The following is a 24,811-nucleotide window of genomic DNA, read 5'->3' on the forward strand; positions in this document are numbered from 1 at the left end:
TCGCTTGACCTTTAATAGGATTGGATGGACATATCTGGTTACAATTGCTTATGCATGAGACTGCTTATATATTGAGGGTGTTATCTGAATAAAGCAGAAAATGCTTCGTGAACTTCTGAAGAGTACGTGTCGTTTGTCCCACTGGTCGGCGGCAAGCAGCAAGCGGCGACAAGTGGCAGTTTTGGTCAGGTTTTTCAGCTGCAGCAGCAAAAGAGCTGACCAAAACATCTACCATGAAACGCTTAACAATGCTTACAGGTCTCCCATCGGTACAGTCCCATGTGGCTTTGAAAAACAGTGTCATCTAGGCCTTCCGGTAGGACACCCATCCACCCACCCATCCACAGACAGCCAACCAATGCAGAAGATCCAGTCCTGGGGGCTCACTTCCTTGAGCCTTTGACCCTCCTCCTGGGCACTCCGCCTGGCCAGTTCTGGTATGCACCTCAGCACAGGCCAGCTCCTTTTCCCTTCTTCCAGGAGCATCCTCGTGACAGTGCGAAACCCCCCCTTGGAGTCCTTGCCAGGCTGAAGCTTATGTATCCTGTATCTCGGGAGAACATTCCCTGAGTAAATATGCTTACCCATCCAATTTTATGTTTTGGCTGTCTTGATCAGAACCCACAGAATCCAATCCCACACCCTTCTCCAGCCCCTACCAGGTAACCTGGGCAGGTCTTGCAGCAACTTTGGGGCATAGTTCCTGTACTCCCATGTCGGCCCAGTCCAGCACCCGCTGAATTATGCTGCACCTTAACTCTAATTACTGACCTAATGCTCAAGAAGAGGAGTGCCGACGGATTCTGCAGACAGACGGAGGACATGCAGCCTCGGGAGGAAGAGCCCTCCACACTAATTCTAAGGCACTGCACAGGCGTGGAGAGCAAGATGCTTGCTCTTTGTGGCAAAGACTGGACAACACCTGCAGGGTCAGAAGCTTGGAGGAGTCTTAAGAAACCAGAAACTTCAAGGACATCTACCTATGTGTCACCATGCCATGTGTCTGGGTTCCAGATTTTTCCAACTTGGCACAATGAACCTGGCCAGTTTTAAATTCAGCCACCACAGTCTTAGATTCTGGACTTGATCCTCATTTTCCTCTGCCTTCCTTCCAGATGAGAGGGGGATTTCTTTGCACAAAATCAAATGAGGCTCCTGACTTTGGTGTTTGGCTTTCAGTTGTCTTTAACATTTAACTCACTCAGCAGCTCTTCATCTTCTTGGGTTTTTTTTTTGGGGGGGGGGGTACCAGGGACTGAACCCAGGTACACTTAACCACTGAGCCACACCCCCAGCCCTTTTTCTATTTTATTTTGAGACAGGGTCTCACTAAGTTACTTAGGGCCTCACTAAGTTGCTAAGGCTGGTTGCTAAGGCTCACGATCCTCCTGCCTCAGCCTCCCAAGCCATTGGGATTACAGGCATGTACCATCACCCCCTGCCGCTTTTCATCTTTCTAAAGAGCGTTAGCGTTGCTCAACGCAGATGCCCAAACTGAATACCTGCCATTTTGTCCGCGAAAGTGCCTTAGATAACCCTTAGAGTATTTCCTTTCACAGACACAGCCTCTCAGCTTGCCACCAGTGAGAGTTTTAACAATGTGCCACTTGGTGCCAGGGGCTGGGAAACGTAAGAGCAGGAGAGGGAGGCCCCCACCCCCACTACTGCACATCTCAGATTCTCTGCTGACATCTCATTTTTAAGCATTGACTACTGATATTTGGGATTGTCCGAGAAGCTAGAATTAGGATTATTTTTCCCATTAAATTCGTTTGTGGCAGCTTCCTGGGGTTTGTGTAAAGAGTTAAACAGTCTCCCAGTAATTTCAGACAGCACGTAACCTCCGCCTGCAATGATCCCACAGGGCTTCAAAATGAGGAGACCGTTCCTGGGGGGGTTTATATCATAATTTGTACTGCACATTGCAGATGGCTAAGTAAGCACTTACTAAGACACTTACGAAGACAAATAAAAAAACATCTATCCTTATAAATGGGCAACACACAGAAATCTTTTGACCTTAAACAACTTGAAAAAAAAAGTCCAAAATTATAATAGCAATATTGACAAAGAAAGTCATTATTTAAGTTCAATTGTACGTGAGATGAAGGGATGCTCCTCATTATGAGTGTGGGACTCACTGATGGTGCACAAGCAGCTTGGGTCTCTGCTGTGACAAACAGCACTGCACCTCCCTGTAAAAGCAGAGAGGGGGGCTGCCACATGGGCTCAAGAGCGGGTAGGAACCCACAGGTGCAGCCAGTAGAAGTTAAATGTGCCAGTGACCCAGCGCTCTGCACCGGGGTGAATTCAAGTAGAATATTTTCAATTACCTGCTGTCTCTGCAACCTTTGCAATAAATGTAATCAGAACAGGAAGTATTTAAGGGGAGTAGCTAATGATGTCATTGGCTGATAATGACCAACAGCCAGAGTTTGGGGCACTAGTTAAGCCAAGGTGCTTTCTGAGAATGGCATTTTGGCTCCCGGAAAAAAAAAAAAAAAAAGCTCTAATTATAATTTCTCAGCATTCAAAACTCTGAAGCATCTAATGTTCATGTTCTCTTACAGAGAAGACAGAGTCTACCCATTTTGTAAATGTATGTTAGCAAACATTGACAGCACTGGCAATCAACAGCCTGGATGCCATGCTCCTGTGACGTGGGCAGACAGCCTTCTTAGGAGAGTGTCATTTGTCTGTAAAGCATATTTTTCCTCTATCTAAATCCTAAAGTCAAAACTATGGCCAAGGTGCATTGGGTCAACATGAAGAATGTATGGCGAAGACACTGTCCAGCATCCTTCTGTGGCCTCTGTATAAGAGCACTGATTGCAACTCTGAACTATCAGTACAGGCAATTCTGTGTTGCTCGCCTACCTAGCCTATGTGCAAGCACATGGCCAGCTCACCGGAAGTGTGAGAAGGGTGGATAGCATGGTGTTATCGCATGCAACTTCAGATTCTTTCTAGGAAAGATGGCACATCAGAGGAAATTTTCTCAGCACATAAAATGTCACTGAGTTATAAATTATCACATTATATATGAATTAACACTTATCTTGCTCACACATTTCAACGTAATTTTCAAGATTGCACTGAATGTTTTTTAATGTACACACACCATGCGTGTGGGATACGGATAGAAATTAGTTTCTCTAATACTTTCTCTGGTGTTCCTTATTAGCCTCCCTTTGGTAAGCCACTCCATGCCAACAGAGTGCCAAGGTTCAGGCCCTGGGTAACCTCCTGCCCACATTTTCCAACCTTTCTAAACTCGTCTTTGTAATTCAAGGTCAGATTTCAGGCAACTGTGTGAGGGTGAAGTGGAAAGAAGAGAGGAGAGAGAGACCAAGAAAAAGAAGGTGAGAGAAAAGAAATTATCTTCGTGAGGGTGATTTATGTGGGGAAAGAAAATGATGTGAGAACAGTAGGAAGGACTGGCAGGAAGCGTCGGGCACGCTGAACTTGGCATTCCTGGGCTGCAGGTTACCATTGACCTTCAGAGTGTGCACTGATCCATCACCTGTCCACAGCTGGTCACCTGTTCTTTGTCCTCCAGACCCTCCTGTGAGTGAGGCGGCTAGCGCCAGCCCAAGACAGAAATGCATTTCAGGCCTTCAGGTAGAACTCTGCCCACAGAGAAGTGCTTCTCTGGACCAGCCTCTTTACAGACCAGGAAGGAAGGAACCAGAGAGGCATTAACCCCAACACTATGGCCGGAGAACCAGTTGCCTGGGAGCATGCTGTCTCCACCACCTACTGGCTCTGTGGTCTTGACTGGTAGAAGCTTAACAGGTAAATGGTGTGATTCCTACCTCAAAGAAAAACAGTAAGATGTTGTTCTGGTTTGGATGTGAGGTGTCTGCCAAAAGCTCATGTGTGAGACAATGCAAGCAGGTTCAGAGGAGAAATGAGTGGGTTGTGAGAGTCTCAATCCAATCAGTGAACTGAGCCCTGATGGGATTAACCAAGTGGTAACTGGAGGCAGCTACAGTGTGTCTGGAGGAGACGGGAATTGGGCGAGGCTTTGGGATATATATATTTGTATCTGGTGAGTGGTCTCTCTCTCTGCTTCCTGACCAACATGTGAGCTGCTTCCCTCTGCCATACTCATCTACCATGATGTTCTGCCTCACCTCAAGCCCCAGGAATAAAGCCGGTCTTCTATGGACTAAGACCTCTGAAACTGTGAGCCCTCAAATAAACCTTTCCTCCTTCACATTGTGCTAGTTGGGTCATTTAGTCACAGCAGCAAAATAGCTGACTAAAACAGACGTTTATGTAAAATGCCGAGAATGGCCCTGAGGTGCAGTAGGCGTTCAACTAAAGGTCCCTGTGACTGACTCTTCACGCAACCTGTCCCGCCCCCTCCACTGCTGTTCCCATTATACTGTGTAACTTACAAACCACAGTCAATGAGTGATCAGTTTATAAGAGGGCGTGCCAGAGGATTATTATACATTTAAAATACACGTATTAAGATGCATCCCTCAATAACGTTTAGTGGTCTATTTATACACTACCGAGTCCTTGACAGAGATGTGAAGGAAATTAGAGAAGGAGAATGTCAAACTTTCTGAGTCACCACCAAGTAAACATAGAAGTAAAGTCAAACACCTCTGAAAGCATACCAAAAAGATAAAGAAGTATCCTCTCAAGCAACTGACTAGGAATTTATATATCGTGTGATGAGACAAGCGTGTATTAGTTTCCTAAGACTGCTGTAATAAACTACCACATGCTGGGTTGCTTCAAAGAGTAAAAATGTGTTCTTTCATAGTTCTGGAGGCAGAAGTCTGAAATCAAGGTGTCAGCAGAGCCATGCTTCCCACAGAGGCTCGAGAAGGAATACTTCCCGGCCTCTCCCTGTTTGCCAGTACATCCCTCCAGTTTCTGCTTCTCTTTCCAGGGCTATCCTCTCTCTGTGCATGTCTGTCGAAATCCCCTTCTCCCTTCTCTTATAAAGACACAAATCATCGGATCTAGGGTCAACCCTGTTAGAATAAGACCTCATTTTAACTTAATTACATCTATACAGATCCCATTTCCAAAGAAGGTCCTATTTGAGGTTAAGACTCGAGAGTATCTTTTAGAAGGACAAAATTCAGTGTGATAAAATGCATAAAACATAAAGTGTGATTTCATGTAGCAAGGTCAATTTCAACATAGGGCTAGTAGCATCAGTTTTGATGCCTTGAAGTTTCAATTAATTTTAATAATATGTATTTGATGTGTAATAAAACTAAAACTACTTTTAAAAGTATTCGTTTTATTAAAAAAAATTATGTTGGCCCTCAAAACATGTATTGATCTATCTCATCTCCATCATCCAGGGAGATACCTTGAAAGCCTTGAACTAGGGTTACTGTTCTGGTCTACTACTTATTATATAATCTTATTAATCAAGTCTACAATTTCTTGGGCTCTTGTGCTGTCTCTTCAGACATAATTTTAATTTCTCAATATAACTCTGTGAGAGCTGCAGTATTCTTGTCACTTTATAGACCAGAGCTAGAGGCTTTTAGGGAACTTAACTGCTTTGTCTAAGACCAAACAACTGGTAGAAACCTGAACCTCATGCACCTGATTCCACTGCCCCTGAAGGTCACCAAAGTGCTCTTTTCACTTTGAGCAAAACTTTTACTTGCAGGAGCCTCTTGAGCTTCATTTCCTCCCAGCCATCTGATGGTCTGATCCCAACAGCCACTTTGTACTCCTGCTGCACCTTCCGGAGATGCAGAAAATCTCTCTCTGAGATGCTCCTCCAAGAGGGCTTGGATGCCAGGCTCCCTCTCTGAGGCCTCTTCCTGTGGATGGAGGAGGCCAGAGCGAGGTAGAGGCTGGTGCCTGGCCACCCTGGCTGAGATCTATCAGCTAGTATGGTGGTTAGAAGCAGGGTCTGGGGCAGTGGCTTGTGAGGATCTGTCTCAGGTTCCTGGGTGCTAGGAAGACACACAGTGGCTGCACTCCTCCCTGCAGGGGCCCAGGGCCAGGCGGTGGGCCTAGAGAGTCAGGGCAGAAGGCCACTTCCTGCTTCTGGGATTGCAGCTATGGGGGTGCTCCTGAACTTGGAAGTTCCAGATGCAGCTTCAGATCAAAGCTTCCTTGATGGTTGGTTCTGAAATATTTGAGGAGTCATTCTTGAAGAAACTATTCCTCTGGCCCTTCCAGAAGTTCTGTAAGTATCTAATGACCTAAGATAATCTAGTAACCTTGAATGGCTTCCTGGTCTGGATTCAGTGTTATGAGTGGAATCCTCCTTGATTAGACTGGGTTTTTATTTTTAGAAAACCGAATAGAAAATTAAAATTAAAACACATCACAGTATCTATGAATCTCTTTGTGTACCTGTTTTATCTCCTCTCTTTACCATAAAACCAAAAAAAGAAAAATGATCTTATATGCTTACATTAAATGGACTGAACATTTCCCCACAAACACATCACCATAAAAGCCACACCCAAAATGTATGAACTTAAGAGACAGAAAATAGAATATTTACATCAAATTTCTTTCCATTTTACTGACTGGCTTTCTTTTGGATGAACTCCTTCATTTATTAATTATTTGTGTAGAGCTTCCTATATGATAAACATGGTGTTATACTATTTACATAGTAAGGTAGTTTTCCTGCAAAATAAAAGCTATCTTCTATAACAGACTGCATTCCCACTAGATGTAAACTTTGGGTTCATGAATAAAATCCTGACAACCCAGAAACCCTTTGGGACCATGAGTCCATACTCACTCTGTGAAATGATCCCAGCAATGATCCTTTCTGTGAATCTAGATCTGCTAGGAAATATTACTTTCTCAGGAAACTCACTCGCTCTGACGAGAAAAAGAAAAAGGCCAAGGGTCTAAGTTCATGCCTTCAGCAAGAACTATCTCCTATCCATTTTGAAAATGGATTTTTTCTGGATGCTTAGCCCACTGACCCACACTGCAGGCCGTGTACCAATCCCAAACCTCATCTGTTCTAAGAGGTCAGCTGTATCATTGAGGGAGGCAAAGGTCAAACATAAAACGGAAGAAACCATTTTCCCAAATTAAAAACCATCTAGAACATTAAGCATAGTCAGTGATCCCCCAGGTCCATCGGAGACCCAGGCATTTATTTGATAATTCCCTTAAAGAAAGTTTGCTCATCTCTCTCCTCTGTTAGAAATAGGCTTGAAGCAGGAAGTTACTGGATTCCACAGCTTAGCTATTGTGATTGAGCGGCTGTAAACACTGATGTGGCTGCGTCACTGTGGTAGGCCGATATTAAATCCTTTGTATATACAGAGGAGTGGAATAACTGGATCAAACGGTGATTCCATTCCTGGTTTTTGAGGAATCTCCATACTGTTTTCCAGATAAATAAATAACATAAATTAAATTTTAAAAAAAAGAAGTTACGGGAGCATCCTTCTTAAATGGAACCAGGTGGGCCTGGAGGCCCAAGCAAGGTCTCAGAAAGCTGCCCCCCACCTTTCCCTAGTGTGGCCTAGAACATTCAGGGAATGTAACAGATTGGCTCTCTCTTTTCTAAGAACCCTATGTACACATCCTTAACCACATCTGTGGGCTCACTCTTCTGAAAAGACACAAAGTCGTTTTAGAAATAAAGGGTCTGATGACCTATTTCCAGCGACTAAGAAAAACACGAAAGCCTCAAATCCCTCCAACACAGCACCCACCCCCAGCTCCTGTGCACACACATGCTGCAATTTTGCAAGACTGTGATTCATTAGATGTTGGATTCTGTTGATTTGCTGAGCAAAGGCTGCTCCCGCTTCCTCGTGTGACGGGTGTAATTACCAACATTATTCAAGTCTGCACATGTATTTTCCTTCCACTTGCTGCAAGACTGGATCAACAGCACGAGAAGTGACAGGCCCAGAGCTGGAATCAACACACACCCCACACGCTGCTTTCCCGTGTTCTCTGGTGGCCGCCTAAAACAGAGTTGCAGATCCTCACCTTCCCGTTCTCATTCGCAGGGTTCGCCGTTTATCAGCATCATGGCAGGTACCAGCAGGGAGGAGACGGAGACAGGTGGAAGCTTTTAAAGAAAGGCTGGTGTTCTTACCCGGATTAAGATGAAGACCAGGCCATGTGCTAACAGGATGTGATCCGTGACCCTCTGTCCAATCTGGAGCCTCTTCTCTGCTATTAATGAGTACTTGTCAGTCTCTGGCCACTGAGGACTCACAGGGAAAAGGAAGGGACACTGTCTTCCTTCGTATTTGCGCTGCCTCATCTCGCCTCTCAGTCAAAGTCCACGACTGTTCACAGATAACTTCACACGCCCCTGAGGTCCATCCTTCCACAGGTTTCACAAGAGACTAAGAAGTCCGTCAGGGCCTGTGGACTGTGATGGGCTTAGTGACCACTGGTTCCGTGGGAGCAGGCTGAAGGCAGGACAAGAGACAGCCCCAACAGCCCTGTGCAGGGAGAAGGGCACAGCCTCCCGCCAAAAGCCTGGATCTGAGAGTAGGAAGGCTCCTGGGTGAGAAGAGGCATCTGCAGTGACAGTGGAGACTCCTGCTCCCAGGCTGTGACGCCTCAACGGTAGCCATCGGGTGGCTGTCCTGGAACACCCAGGTGCAGGGGCAGCGGCTGGGTGCTCCCCATCATCTCGTCAACAGCACCTTCCCCATCCTAAGCTTCCCAACTGGAAACACCAAGTCTTCCTGATCCTTGCCCTGAACTCCAACGGTTCCACCACCATGCAGCGTGGCTGAACTGCCCGTAACACTTAGCTAGGTCCAGAGGTCTGATTAACCACTGTGTGCCAGCCCTGTTGTTCAAGTTGTTCTAACTCACAATTCTGACAGGTGGGAACTATTATCATTGTATTTATACATTAAAAGTCTAGTGACTTGCTTAAGATCATTCAGCAAATGCATAACCGAGGAGTCTGACTACAAAGCTCCCTAGAGCATAAGAGTCTTAGATTTGATAGAAGTATCAAATCATGCTTTATGGCAGAGTGAAACTACAGGTGTGTATATACCACATTTACTTTATGCATTCACCTATTGACAGGCATCTGGTCTGGTTCCATAACTTGGCTATTGTGAATCGTGCTGCTGTAAACACTGATGCGACTATATTACTATAGTGTGCTGATTTTTGTTCTTTAGGATAAAATACTGAGAACTGGGATAGCTGGGTATATTAGTCAGGGTTCTCTAGAGGAACAGAATCAACAGGAAGTATGATTATAAAAGGGGATTTATTAGATTGGCTTACATGACCAGAAGCTGGATGGTCCACAATGGCCATTTGCAGCTGGAGAGCTAGAAGAACCAGTAGCTGCACAGTCCAAGACACTGAAGTCCCAGAACAAGAAAGATCAACAGTGCTGCCCTGATCTGAGATCAAGCATCTGGAAACTACCTGGAGAATCACCAGCAAAGTCTGCTTTGGAACAGCGAGGAACCAACAGTCCGATGCCCTTAGACGATCGAAGCAGCAAGAACCGGTTCAGGAAGAGTCGAGCTTGCATCTGCATCTGCTTCCTTGTTCTTCCAGCTTTTATTCCATCCTGTTGGGCAGCACTGCCCATATTTGGGGAGGGGCTCCACTTTGGTTCCCTATCCCACATGCCAATCATTCCTAGACACACTCTCATTGACATGCCCAGAGGTCTCTTAATCATCAACATCTCTTAATCCAATCAAGTTGACAATTCAAATTAACCATTACGCTGGGTCATATGGTGGTTCCTCATCTTTTGAGGAATCGCCATACTGCTTTCCAAAGGGGCAGTCCTAACTAGCAGTCCCAGCGACAATGTGTGAGCACATCTTTACCAGCCATAGCTGGCCACTGCATCAACTAGCTGCTTTCAGGGCGCTTTCCACCTGAGCCAAAGGGAAATGCAAAACTCAGGGGAGACTTTCTTAAAACAAGACCAGCACCCACTGTGAGTGGTGTTAGAACCAGCTAACAGTGCTCTCCAAGACTTGAACCTATAGATGCAGACCGTGACAGATGGATGGCTCACAGACGTCCTATGACAGCAGGGAGCTGAACCAGGGTGGAGTCCCACCTCCCACGGCAGCTCCGGTCAGTGAGTGAGCCGTCAGGAGTGCTAAGGCAGTTGGGTTGTGGGTCCCTGGGGACACGGGACTCCTCTGACCACTGGCTTTGACCCAAGGCTCTCCAGTGGCCTTGACAACCCTTCATTAAACTTCATGGCGGTCTTCCATGTCTATTCCACCTTCTTAGTCTCTTTTCTTCACAGTGAGCAGAAACTCTCGCAGCCTTCTCTGATACTGCTTCCACCTTCTCTCACCTGGGAATGTTCCCTAATGGAATCTTGGCATGTTTCATCCTATTTGATCATCTGCCCCGACCATTGGATCTGGACTAATGCGCAGAATTCAATATTAGAGTTAATACCAAACAGAACTATCTGCTCCCCTATTGACAAATCAAGAAATGCAGTATTTTACAACCTAAGATGCATGAGCATGCTTAATGTACCAGAGAGACCCAAGTCCTAAACTTGAGAAAAGATGTTCTTTTCAGCTAAGACTGTTGACACCACCTTAAGAGCAAAGGAGTTCAAGTGGTCTTACCATAAAAGGGCAGGGGACATTTTAAAGAACGTCTGAGAGAAGACTATTTAATTCCTAAAGCAATCTATATTCCACTGAAATAACAAACATGAGTCAGAAAGATTCAAACTCAGAGACCTAGCACCTATTTCCTTCTCCTGCTCACAGAAGGAAAACATATAAAATTTGCTTTTGCTCTATATATATATATATATATATATATATATATATATATTTTTTTTTTTTTTTTTAAACACAGTGGATAATAGCAAGGCTGGGTTCATTATGGCTTCCAAATCCCAAGAGACCCCGAGCACCAAAGATTTTCCGCCTATGCCTCATCTGACTCCCCAGCCCGCTATCTTTGAGCCATTATGCCCCATATAATGCATTCTAATGGCCTAAAATGACAGTTTTGTTTACGAAATGGCTCCATTCCTCAGGAAAACCAAGCGCGGGTGTGCGATAACAAGGCTATTGAGAGAAGAAGAAATTCCCACAGGGACAGGAGCTGGTCCCACCTTCCTGCCCTGTGACCCACCCGAGGGTCAAATTGGCACGTTTCTCTACTCAGAAGCAAAGAGGGGGGACGCAGCCTCAGGTGTGCACGAGAGAAGCGGAAGGGGGCCCAGCGCGGGCACAGGCAGCACAGAGAGCGATTGCACCCCAGTTTTCGCTACTTATTCTGACCTGGAGACTCACGTGCAGTGACCACGTGGCCTGCTCTCTGCTGGATCTGAAGATGCCTGTCTTCCTGGACTAGAGCAATAGCTGGCTCGGTAGCCTCTCCGCTGCTTTTAGTGGCAAAAAGGCAAACAGCAAGCACAACTGTGTGCTGCGAGGGATGCTTCCGTCAGCAGGAGAGCAAGTTGACGACAGCGGTGACGCAAGATGACGTCATCACGGCCGGCTTATTGGTGTGAGTACACTCAGGGTCCCACACGGTGCATTGCTAGGACCTACGTTAAAGCCTCTCTATATTAATATTATGTCACATAATATATATTCACATATATATATATTCACATATATATATATATATATATATATATATGTAAAACAGAACTCCCCAGAAAGTACCCCATCATTCAGTGACTCCTGGTTGTATCACCTAAAATTCATAAAAGAAGGTCTCCTTTCTGTAAGAATTTACAGGTTTAAAATAAACTAAATACTAGTCCTAAATTATCAAATGTCATGTTCTTAGCTGACCCACTTTGATCTTCTATGAGTAAGAGGAAGAATTTCCTGCAAGAGAGCCCCCAAGTAAATGGGGAAATAAGGGTCCTGAGGTAGGGTAAATTTAAGGCATATGTTTTCCTTTGTTACTTTTACAAATTGTTCAAATGACCCAACTGGCCTTGGGTTGCAACCACATTCCCACTCAAGAACCTCCAGGCAGTGACAGTGTCCTCAACCCTGGTGGTGTTCAGCACCCTGACATCAAGGAATGAAGGGGTCCATGCACGTAGGTTCTGTAAGGGTTAAAACAGTGGAACCTTTTATTTGATGTCTGACTAGACTTTTTACATATATGTATTTTGAAAACTCCTTAATGGACATATAATGGAATATTATTCAGCCTTAAAAAGGAAAGACATTCTGACACAGGCATCAATATGGGTGAATCTTGAAGATGCCTTGCAAAGTGAAATAAGCTAGGCACAAAAAGATAAATATGCTTTGATGCCCCTTATATGCAATATCTGGAGTAGGCAAATAGACTGGCTATTTATTGGACATAGAATTTCAGTTTTGCACAATGAAAAAGTTCTGGCGATTGGTCGTGCAATGATATGCATATACTTAATGCTTCTGAACTCTACACTTACAATGGCCGAAATGGTCAATTTTATGTTACACATATTTTACCATGATTTTTTGAAAAAAATTCCTAAAAGGTTAAAGAGTTACTGGAGGTCTGCATCTTTCTTCAGGGTTACTTAGCAATGCCACAAACAGAATTGAACCACAACTGAAATTCACATAGCCCAGGAATTTTATTTGCTCATATGCAGTGGGAGAAAAATATTAGCAAGAACTCAACTTGACCTGGGAAGTTGCTGATATTCATCTTCGTTTCTGAGTAAGGCAAAGGATTTTTGAGAGAGAGGAAAAATCAGAAATATGCCAGTCAGCATGCTCCAGAGCAATTCTTACTGGGAACTTCTGATTTTTCAGCTAGCCACCCACCATGCACAAGAGTCTCTACCCTATAATCTCGAGAAACAAAAGGATTTCTTCCTCTTATCTCTTAACCAAACATTCTGATGAGCTGATAGTGTCCTTATTTGCAACACATGATAGGTATTTCCTGCTAAAATGGATTAGTAACTCTGACATCATGAAGAAAGGACTACCTTAGGGATTTATCTGGAATTTGGCAAAGCTCAACATAAAGGGAATGACATTAATTCCAGGGCTTATGCCAGGCTTAATGTCCAAAACCACGAAGCTCTTAATTAGTGGAAATGGAATGCTTTCACACATGCAGCGTATCACAGTGGTACCGTTATCATCTGGTATAAATGTGGTCTACACATAATTTATACCACCCTGGTACAGATTGTGTATGTATTATGACTCTGGGGACTTTTCTCTTAGACTTCCAAGATCAGTAAAGTTGGTCATGGTAAATATCAAAGTTGCAAAGAAAATAATGGATTCAGAGGGAGAAAATAATAAAATGATATCGAATATATTTTACAGAGAAGAGGAAAGTATGAGAAAATAGTGATTATTTTTTACTTATTTTAATGAATTATGTACAAATGCATGCATGGTCAAGAACAAAGGTCAAGAACAATGGAGCTGTGTAAAGACTGTTAATAATCTTCCTCTCCATACTAATCCCATCAACCCTACATAACCAATATTAACAGCTTTTTAAGTATCCTCCTACAACCTTCCTAATGTTTATGGGTATGTGTAAATAAATATACTCAAAGACCTATATGATATATAGAATAAAGGTGTATGGGATGTGCGATTTTTGCTTTAGCAAAACTATTGTAACCACTACCTAGCAGCTTTAGTTCATTTTATAGAAACATTATGGATTTTTCTCCACGTTGGTTCCTATGAATATAATGCATTTTAAAATTGTTTTCCTTTTTAGAATTTCGTTTATTTATTTTATTGGTACATTATAATTATACAAAATGGTGGGATTCATTGTGATATATTTGTATACGTGCATCACACAATAGCTGCATAGTGGTCAATAGTAAGAAAGAACCATCGTTCATTCACCCACGTAGTTTGTTTTTCCAGATAATCTTTTCTCCATCACAAACAGCACTGGAATAACATCTCGTATGTATCCTTGCTTACCGGTAGTTGGGTTTCTATAAACTGTATTTCCCCAAAGTGGGATTGCTGGGTAAAAGAGTATGTATGTATTAAATTTTAACAGACTCCACTAGGTAACTTTCCTGAAAGACTGTAGCAATTTAAACCTCTATCATCACAGAACAGCACGTCCATTTCCCACTACCCTTGCTGGGACTGGATGCTATAAATCTTCTAAATGTTTATCATTCTGATAGGCAGAAATGGAACTCTCCATCATTGGATGGCCATTTACCTGATTCCCAGTAAAGTGAGTATCTTTTGCTATTTTATTGACTGTTTATGTTTTCTTTTCTATGAATCGCCTATCTATGCTTTAGCTAAACTTCCATTAGGCTCTTTGTCTTTTCCATATCAATGCATAGGCACTCGGTTTATTAGAGATATAACCATTTGTCTGTCTGACAAGTGACAAATAGCTTTCCCCAAACTATGATCTTTTTAAAATAAACTCTGTATATAATTTTGGGTGGCCATTCAGAAATCTTTATTTTTATGTAGCCTGACCTGTAATGTTTTTATGACTGCCAGATTTCTCTTTCAAAAGATCTTTAGAAATATTTTTAAAATCTTCTTTTAAAAAAATCTTTTGCGGTACTAATTAGGATTACATTAAACTTATAGATTAAAGAGAAATGACCCTTACATAGCGATGAGCATCTCCAACCTGCTAGGGGTATGATCCTAACTACTTAGGTTTTCTTTTATGTCCTTCAGCTATGTCGAGAACTTTCCTTCACTTAGGATTCAGACCTATTTCATTTGAAGTATTCCTGAACCTTTGCGATCTATCTTGCAATTGTAAATACATCATTTTTCCTCTCCAGCTTCTGGTGTAGGAGGCTGTGTTTAGAGTCAGTGCGGCCCAGTGGCAAAGGTCAGGGGGACTCTGGACTCAGATTCCCGGGACTCAGATGCCACATCCGCAGCACGGACTCAGTGGGCTTAGGTAAACACAACTCCTCACCTGGAGAGTACAGAGGACAAGAGGGTCCTGTGTACGGTTGGTGAGAGGATTGTGTAAGACCACAGCATGACATCTTCAGCACAGACAGGAGCTCTGTCCTTAAACGACAACCAAGACAATGGCCATGGCAAAGAGGGAACGGGAACCTTCTTGCGAACTCCTTAATTCTCTTATTGGTCCCCTTTGCTCTTTTTTTCAGTTGAAAATATACACTGAACAAATAGCAAAGATTCACATTTTTCTTTCCAATATCTACATATTTACTTCTGCTGTATGATTACACTAGCCTAGACTTCCACTGTACGGTGAATTTGAGAGGTACTATGGTTTGGAAAAATGTCCCCTAAAGGTCCACCTGAAAGGCTTTGTCCCCAGGGAGATGGTACCAGAAAGTTTTAAGGAATCTAGGGAAGGTGGGGCCTGGTGGGAAATCCACAGGTCGTTGGGGAAATGCCCTTGAAAGATACAGTGAGTCTCCCCCTGTCATCTCTCTGTTTCCTGGCTCAAAATGTGACTGGCTGCCTGCTCTGACACACTCTCCTGCCAGGATGTGCCACCTGTACCAGAGGTCAAACGAAGGGGACCACAGTTTTGTCCTTGAACCTTCAAAACTATGAGCTAAGTAAACCTTTCTCTTTAAAAGTTAGTTAGGTATTTTGTCATAATAGCACAAAGCTGACTAATACTAGAGCTGAGAGTCAGACCATACAGTTTGGTCCTGACTCGAAAGCACACATGCGTGTTTCTGCTGGAAAGTCATAATAACTGATTGGCATAAAGTTATTCATAATATTCTCTTAGTATTTTTGTTTCTGTTCTATCCATAGCTATACCTCCTTTTTCATTTATGATATGAATCTGTCCTCATTGGCAAAGACTTTTGTATTCTGTTAGTCTCTTTGACTTTGGTGATTCTTTTGATGCATTTGCTTTCTGCTCTTACCTTTATTATTTTCTTCTTTCTACTTTATTTGGGTTTGTTCTTTTCTAACTCTTCTATTGGATCCTTAGTACACTAAATTTTTATATTATCTTTTGTATTAATTGTATTATTTATCCCCTTATTACTCCTCTGTTGATTGATACCCATGCACAGGTACTTAAAATCATAGATTCTAGTACTTATAATTATTTCTACCTTCTTCATCCTTCTATTTTAAATTTTATTATTTAGTTTTTTATTTCAGTTTCTTAGTAAGGAGATTGAATTATCCATTAATTTGCCAATTTTCTTGATCACTATTCATTCTTTAGTTTCTTTTTATTAAGATGCAACTCACATGTATGCCATATAATTCAACTACTTCATGTATACAAGTCAGTGGTTCATAGTGGATCCTCTGGGTTGTGCAGCCATTACTACAACCAATTTTAGAACATTTCATCATCCCTATACCATTAGCAGCCGCTCCCCTCTTTTTCCCAAACCTCTCAGCCCTAAGCAACCACTGATGGATTTCTGAGGATAGGTTCTGCCTGTTCTGTATATTATACATACATGGAATCACATAACTTGGGCTTCTGTTGCTGACTTCCTTTGCTTTGAATAATGTTTTCACGGTTCATTCATGTTGTAGAATATATTAGTACTTCATTCCTTTTTACTCTCAAATAATATTTCATCATATGGATATATCACATTTTATGTATCCATTCATCAGTTGATGGGTATCTGGATTGTTTCCACAATTGGAGCAGTACATATGATGTTCCTATGAATGCTTATGTACAAGCTTTTGTGTGAATTTTTTTTTTCCATTTCTTAGGTATAGACCCGGGAGCAGAATACTGGGTCATATAGTCAGTCTCCTTCTGAAAACCTGCGAGTCTGTTTTCCAATATGTCTGCACCAATTTCATCCCTGCCAACAGTCCTCAAGGACCTCGGCTGCTCTGCATCCTCACTGATACTGTCATTATCTGTCATCCTAGTAGGTCTGAAACATTATCTCATGTCCCTATCTGTTCTTGCTCCACAGATCTTCCAGATGTATGTACATTAAAATCCACGTTAACAGTGAACTCTTCCCATTTTTGATGGTCTACAAGGTCTTTATTTGCCATGGTTCGTGTTAGGGCTTAGCAGGATGCCTCTTAGCCAGAAGATCTGCTATGATGTATTCCATTGTCTTTCTAGCTTCCATTATTGTTGTTGAGAAGTCTGATGTGTATTGCTCCTTTGAAGATACCCTCTCTCCACCCTGATTAACTTTCAGGTTTCTTTTCCTTTACTTTCTACAGTGCATCTAAATTCCCAAGTATTGATTTACTTTCACTATTGTACCTAGTAGGATTTGTGCTGACTGTATTTGAGAAATCATCTTTCACCAACTCTAGGAAATTGTTAGCCACCTGCCTCTTAATCTTCTCCTGCATCCTCTCTGTTCTTTTCTCCAGAATTACAGCTAGACATGCAATGACTTTACTCATTCTTAACTTCTCACTTAAATCCTCTACCTTTTAAAATTTATGATGCATTCTATATAATTTCCTCATCTTTTCCCCCCAATTTACGAGTTCACTTGTGTTCAATATATGTTTAGTTTATTATCGAAGTTTTTGTATCATTGAAATATTTTTTTCTAAGAGTTCTGTTTAGTTCTTTTTGAAATATGCTTGGACTTTTCCCCTTATGTGTCTTAATCCCTTTTTAATGGTTTTATTTACTTATTTATTTAGAGGTGGGGTTTCACCATGTTGCCCAGGTTGACCTTGACCTCAGGATCCTCTTGCCTCCCTAGTAGCTGGGACTATAGGCCAGGCCCCCATATCTGTCAGTTTTATTTATCTTAAACATACACAGCTCAGAGTATTTTTCTGATTCTATGATCTATATTCCTTGGGGAATAGTTCTACATTGTTTGTTTGTTAGAGTAATCACTCTTTCTTTCCCCCTCCGATTAATACTGAATGAAGAGTTCTCTAAACACCAAAAACAAAACAAACCCCACAAAATGTGGTTATGGTCAGATAATGTCTCTGGGGTTCCTGGAACCATAAATCCTAGGGAGGACAGTGTAGCCTGGCGCTGCCAGGAATTTCCACAGATAAAGCCCCACTCTTGACTCTTTGCCTCCTGCCCACAGCCCTTCCCAAGTCCCAAAGGCACACTACACCCAATGCCTGCTTTCCCTCTGACCCTTCTCCAAACCACTCTGTGTCTCACAATCAGAGGGTTATTTAAAATTCTGCATCACATCATGTGACTCTCTTGACCAAGGATCTCAGCTTCCCAATGCCCAAACTCAAAATTCTAACTCTGCAGGTCAACAGGCGATGTGGTTCTACCTCCTCCCGTCTCTGACCTGCTTCTTCTCCTGCATGTCGCTGCATCATTCACAAAGCTCCATCCATTATCTTCCTTTATCTTCCTGATAAAGGTCTCCTTTATCTTCCATGATGCCATTAAACAGGAAGGGACCCTCTTAGGGGGAGCAACAGAGAGATGAGAGAGGATGGTCGACCTACTGCTGCCATCCTGGAGACACTGGATCAAGTCTTGCTTGAAGTCTGCTTTCTTTCCAGGCTTTGTGATCATGTTTTGTTTGTTTTCCCTGTTCATCCCTCCCTTTCCAGAAACCATCCTCACACCTAGCCATTTTTGTGTAAGTGAAGGCTTTGGTCTGTAATGAATTGTATGATAAAGTAACTATAACGTTACTGTATCAACATTTCCCAGAGACTCACAGAGAAATGTCACAGTCAAAAGCTGAGTTAAGCTGCCTTTACAAGGACCTTGATTCTATTTCAGAGTCCGGTAAAAGTTAGGAAAGAAAAAACATTATTATCATATAATTAGAGAGTTCAGATTTCCCAATATTTAGGGGGCAATCAAATATAAAATTTCTGCAATTTAACATGGCAGTGTTTCTCTCAATCCATTTACTGCAGCTTCTGGTTGGAGGATACACACATTTCTTTACACGTTATCATACCTGGATATTAACTTTTGATAATTTACTGCCATGTAACAAACATCAAGCAACACCCTTCAGATTTTATTAAATGCTAGTTCCTATCACTACTCCAATGACCAAGACCATTAGCAAAACTTCTGTTTCATGACCTACCGAACATTACAGAAAACTTGAACTACTTGTCCTAATCTCTTAATTCAAAACATAACCAAATAGGGTCAGGAGTAGTTCAGGGAAGGTGTGGGTTCCATCCCCAGACTGCCCCACAAAAAACAAATAAATCATGAAAAAGACTGAAGTTTGTCTCATTCAATAATGAAAACCAGTCGCTGGAAGCATCTGTCAGTTTTCGAGAGTGTTGAAGCACAGCCGACTGTGATTGGTCCCAGTGACCGGGCTGCAGCCTGGGAACCTGCCTATCCTGAATCTCATCCTGGTTTATTAGCTGATGGAATCAAAGTGAGGATAAAGGAAAGGAGAATGGAGCCACCTACGAAACAGTCACACAGTGCCATCCTTCATCACATGAGAGCTCTATTATGTCATCTTTGATTTTCTTAAAAAGCTGAGCATCTCCACCAAGTCACAGACTTGGCGTCCAGCGGCAGGACACAAACCTGCTGCAGGCGCTCCCTCCACTGTGTCTTGCTTCCCCAACTCAACCTCATGGTGGCCTCTCTCCACAGAAGGCTTCGAGCTGAAGATATTTACTCCTCAGGAGGAGCTCGGTACTGCTTTCTTTTTAATGTATGTGTATCTGCCTCGGACTCTCTGACTTGTGTCTTTCACTTAATGTTATTGGTCCTGATTTGACACTTCGTTATTTTCAGATGACATAACAATAAGGTCCCAGGACAGTGTGGTTTGGAGAGAGGAAGCAGTCCTTAGGATGAAAGTCCATATTAATAGCAGGACTTCCTATTAGAACTCTTTAATAGTGCAGCCTTGGGCAAAGATTCTATTTTAGTTACATCGGCCATGTGAGACAGAGCGGTTTTCTGGTGATGCTAAATCCTCTACATGTTAAACCAAGCATCTCCTGAGAGATAAGATCTGCAAGCCTGATCTAAGTGCCTGGGGATGGAGTTTGTGATCCAAAGTGAAACTTATTCACTAAAAGGGAAAGCAGTCACATAGTGCCTACGGCTCTGGTTACCCTTAAAACAGCACTGTGTCCTGTTGCCCCATCTTCTTACCTTCTCTGTTTTTCCCCACAATAGTTATCTGATATGCTGTATGTTTTATTTTTCTCTCTCTCTTTCTCTCTGTCAGTTCCTTGAGTCCAGGTACATTGTCTCTTTTATTTACTGCTCCACCCCTAGCACCTAGAATGGTCCAGAATGTGGCAAGTGGGATCTTATCATACTGGGGAAACAGGAACTCTTTCTGTTTCCTATGTATTCCTACATATAGGAATATAAAAATTAGATATGGACCATATCTATGTCAATATGCTAATGGTGATACTGTACTAAAGTTTTGCACTATGCTACTATTGGGGAGACTAGGATCTAGGGTACAGAGAATCATAACTCTGTATACAACTCTACAATTATTTCAAGTAAAAGGTTTAATTAGAATAGATACATAAAAGTTAAACGGGCAAGAGAATATTTATTTAGAATAAGAAAAAAAAAACCATGGCAAATTAAATAATAAAAAACCTGCCAAATGCCAAGAAATCACAACATCCAGAAAAATATTTCTATTAATTCATTCTCTAGCTAGAATCTATAGCCTTTTTCCTACATTTTTGTCTATGTACACTTTGATCACTTTCTCTTATGATAATGACTTTGCAACATTTACTAGAGAGAGATGAGAAAAGTATCAATCCTTTCTCTAGCACTATTGACTAAATTTAGTTTAGGAAAGATTCTTTCAACTTAACACAATATTGATCATGTCATGTAAATGTTTAGGGATGTTGTAAAATTTGTTAAAATATCTATTTCTTGCATGCACACTGGAAGAATACAGGCATCACAATAACCAATCTTATACACACTTTGAATTAAACACTCTCACTAACCAGTTTGTCATTGATATCTTCATTAGAGTGACTTACTATGGGTTTTATACTGTATTTGACCTTTGTAGATATTTTATGACAAATGAGCAAGGATGAGTAAGACCCAGGGTGGACAGGACAGCCTTCAGCCAGTCCATTTCAGACTGAGGTCTGAGCCTGGGTGTGCTCACGGGCTCCATGGTCTTTAACAAGGATGGTCTTGGACCACAAGCAGAGAGAAGCACGTTGGGCTAAAAAGAGAGGTGGGATTAGGCTCAAGTGCTGGCAGGTGTCCAGTGGTACCTCAAAGATGTCTCTAAAGAGTTCAAGGCTCCTTGATGGGCCACTAAACCAGTGACAAGTAATACCACGTAGGGCTCATCTGCAACACATCCAACCTCAAGATTGGCCACTCGACACATCATGAATCTTGGTGATAACTTAGCTGCACATGGAAGCACATCCACACACCTCACACACTCAGTGCCCCGCTTAATTCACCCTGTCACCAGGTCTCAGGTTTCCCTGCCACTCTTCCAACCTCACCCCACAGGACAGGAGATGGTGCGATAGGGAGGAAGTCAGAAGGGAAAGCAGAAAAGCTTGGTGGTTACCGGAAGCTGGGGGCTGAGACAGCTGGGGGAAGGGGAGATACTAGTTAACCAGTAAAAAATTAAAATTGAATAGGAAGAATATATTCTGGATTATTATCCATTTCAAAAGAGTTAAAAGAGAGAATTTTAAATGTTCTTATCACAAAGAAATGATAAATGTTAGCATAGTGGATAGGCTGATTACTCTGATTTGATCATTCCACAGTGTGTACATGTAGTCAAGCTTCACATTGTACCCCATGGATATGTGCAACTATTATTTTTCAGTTAAACATAAAATGAAGAAATAAAAAGCAACAATTGTCTTAACCAATAGTGACCAATATATTACTTTTGCAGATTTTACAGAATCATTTGAGCATGCGAACACAGTACCAGGATCCCTTGTTGAGATTTGGAACAAAGAGGACCAAGGAACGCATCTGAGGCTTAAGCATCTGCAGCTTTGGTAAAGCTCACCTCATCAGGCCTTAGTAAATATTTGTCAAATGAATGAATGAATGAATGCATATTTGCCTGCTTGGACTTAAAGTCGTAGTATCAAAAATAAGCACATGCAAGAGTACTTCTCAATTATACCAATAATTTTTTATAACAAGCCAAAACAGATGGGATGTTAGTATCAGGAAACTGTGAGAAAAAAATAAAACCTTATGTTGTGTAATATTAAAGTGTGAGTCTGACCCCTATGGCTGAAGTCATTGGAGCTACCTGCCAGGAGCTGTGCAAGGAAACTTCAGTTTCTCCAGAATCGAAACAGTGTGTTCCAAAACGCCTTAGAAAATTAATAAGGTAAGTTAATTAAGCCTCTTATATTCCACATATGATAAATGCAGATTGAATGGCTAAATGAAAGAGATAACAATGGAACTGATGTTTCAGTGTAGATAGTGCCGCCTGCCCTTCCCTTATCCTATCCAGTAGTCTGAAGGTCTGTCTCAAAGGGACCATCAGATTTGACTTGCAATGATGCTTCCCTGGATTTACTTGGGAGCAGAAAGGAATGGCTGGCAAACCACTCTGTCCTGAAGCAGGTTACTTCTGTGGCAGGGCTTTTCTCTTCCTTGCTTTCATTCTGTCCCATTCCATTGTGGGACAAAAGCAAGATTGACAGGAAGAGCTCTGGAAGAGTCACAGACAATTAACACAAAACCTAAGAACTGAACCACACATGGAAATCCACAAAGACCAACCAAAGGGAAAAGCAACGGCTGTGGATCTGGAGTGTACTATAGCACAATAGCTGGTGGCCATTGCTGTGCTCAGCCCTGAACCAAAGGCAGACCTGAGAGTTGAAGAGCTTTGCAGTGGAGAAAAGGGAGGGGCTTGGCCCTGCCCTGATGAGAGGCTGTCAGCCTGGGGAAGCAGAGGCAGCTAGCTGGAAGAAGGGCAACCCATGCGATTGGGGAGGAGTATTTATTTGACTCTTTCTGAATGACTCTAAATTGGAAATAGGGACAAAAGTTTGGGAAACTGTCAGTTACTAATCTAGTCCTGGTCACTGGGGACAATCATTACAGAAGTTATTGTTGAGTTTCCTGGATTTGTCACCTGAGATAGCAGGTTGGCTTCCTGCAAGTCATATTGACAGCAGGCTGGCCTCCTGGGCTGTTTATGTTAGAAAAGGAGGTGCTTTCCCAGACAGGTTGCTGTAGGCTGGTGATCAGAAATCTATTTTTACATATGGTCCAGCCACTGTCCATTTATGTTCAGTCCCTCCTACACCATTAGTGTCAAACAAAAAGCTTTTTGGATGGGTTATATCCCCAGGTACCAGAAATGGCAAACAGGTGTGTACCTTTGTATTGGTTGTTTTCTTGGAAAACAATAGTTAATAGCTCCATGATGTTAAAGGGTGAGCAGAAGTTCAGGGTCCAGGTTGCATGACCCTCATGGGTTGTAACAGGAGGCAGGCAGAGACGTACCTACCCACGGCTAGAGATTTCTCCTTAAATATTTAAAAAATAAAAAATAAAAAAATCACGAAGACGTTTCAGTTCAAATGAACCTCCTCAACCTCCCTGATCTCACACCCCCAAGAAAAAATACTGGGTAAGTTCCTGTGCTAGGGCCTGGGAGGCCATTATTCCGAGGTGTCTGTCCCTCATCACAATACCAGAGCAAGGGCCTCAGAAGGACTCCAGATTGTGGCTTACAGAGGAGTGTTTGTTTTTTGTTTTTCATTTGAGACAATTATTTAAGGCAAAACTGTCTTTCACATTAAAAACCCAGTGGGCAACTAGTAAGCACCAAATAAATTGCACCTGGAGTCCATTTTCAAGCTCTGTTATCTAACTGCCAACATTATTTGCTTTGCTAGTTATGGGGACACAAAAAGTTTGCAGTATTCTACATTGCACACGCAAACGACTGAAGCTCAAAGGCGTTTTTTAAAACGCGATCTTGCCTTTCCAATCTTTGCAGCTTCTATGAGCTTTATGAAATGGAATGAGTGGGCTGGACACACTAAATCAGCCCCAGACGCCAGCAGAATGAATGGCTCCCAAGCCAGGCGGGGCAAGGCAGACAAGAAGATCTCTTCCAGCAGTATGGACAGATCATTTCCTCTCCTTCCAGAAAGGGCCAATCGATTAACTCCTGGGCTCCCCGGAGAAGAGCAGCAAATATGAGATTGAAGATTAAGCCTGAAGGAGACAGAACCTCTCAGAGCTGCCCCAGTGGCTGGATCTGAAGCAAAGAAAAACTGCTTCCAGCTGCATTGCCTCAGTCTCCTAAATGGCATCAGCACAGACCTTTGCTACGTGATAAAGAAAAGCCCAGGCCCCTATGCTGAGTGGCTAGTACTCAAGTGCACCGTAAAGATGACTAGGTCCTTGATTTTCCAATTTGTTTTCAAATAGCCGAGCCTCTGCCTCATGCAACCATTACTGGGCACATTCCCAGGGAGAAGGAAAATAACAACAGATTAACCAGAGCCAAGGGCACCGTTGCTTTCAGCTTCAATTGCCTGCCCATATTGTGCTTTTCTATTAAGCCAGAGCCTAGGGAGCTGATTAGCCTGGTCCAGCTTCCAGAAGTCACCCCTGGAGAAGGCATATTGGGAAGCATGAATGTCCCGTTAAGTTTATTCATTTTACACGATGTCGGAGCTCAGAATCAAAGTCATTCCTGCTGTCGGGGTGGGAAAGTTAACAAATGAGCTCCATTTATATACTGCTGGACATTGCGTTTGTTGATTCTGCAAAGTACCAGAAAATTCAAAGAAGCTGCATACTAAGCCAAGAGAAATTACATGTAACTAAGGAGGGAAAAAAAACACCCATGCACTATAAAATAGAATCATTCATCCATTTTCCAAATAGTGTACAGCCACATGTATCAAGCACTGGGATTTCAGAAATGTGAAAGTTATTGCCCTCACCCTCAAGAAACTTATGG

This window comes from Sciurus vulgaris, assembly GCF_902686455.1.
Source record: "Sciurus vulgaris genome assembly, chromosome: 4".
NCBI classification, from domain to species: Eukaryota; Metazoa; Chordata; class Mammalia; order Rodentia; family Sciuridae; genus Sciurus; species Sciurus vulgaris.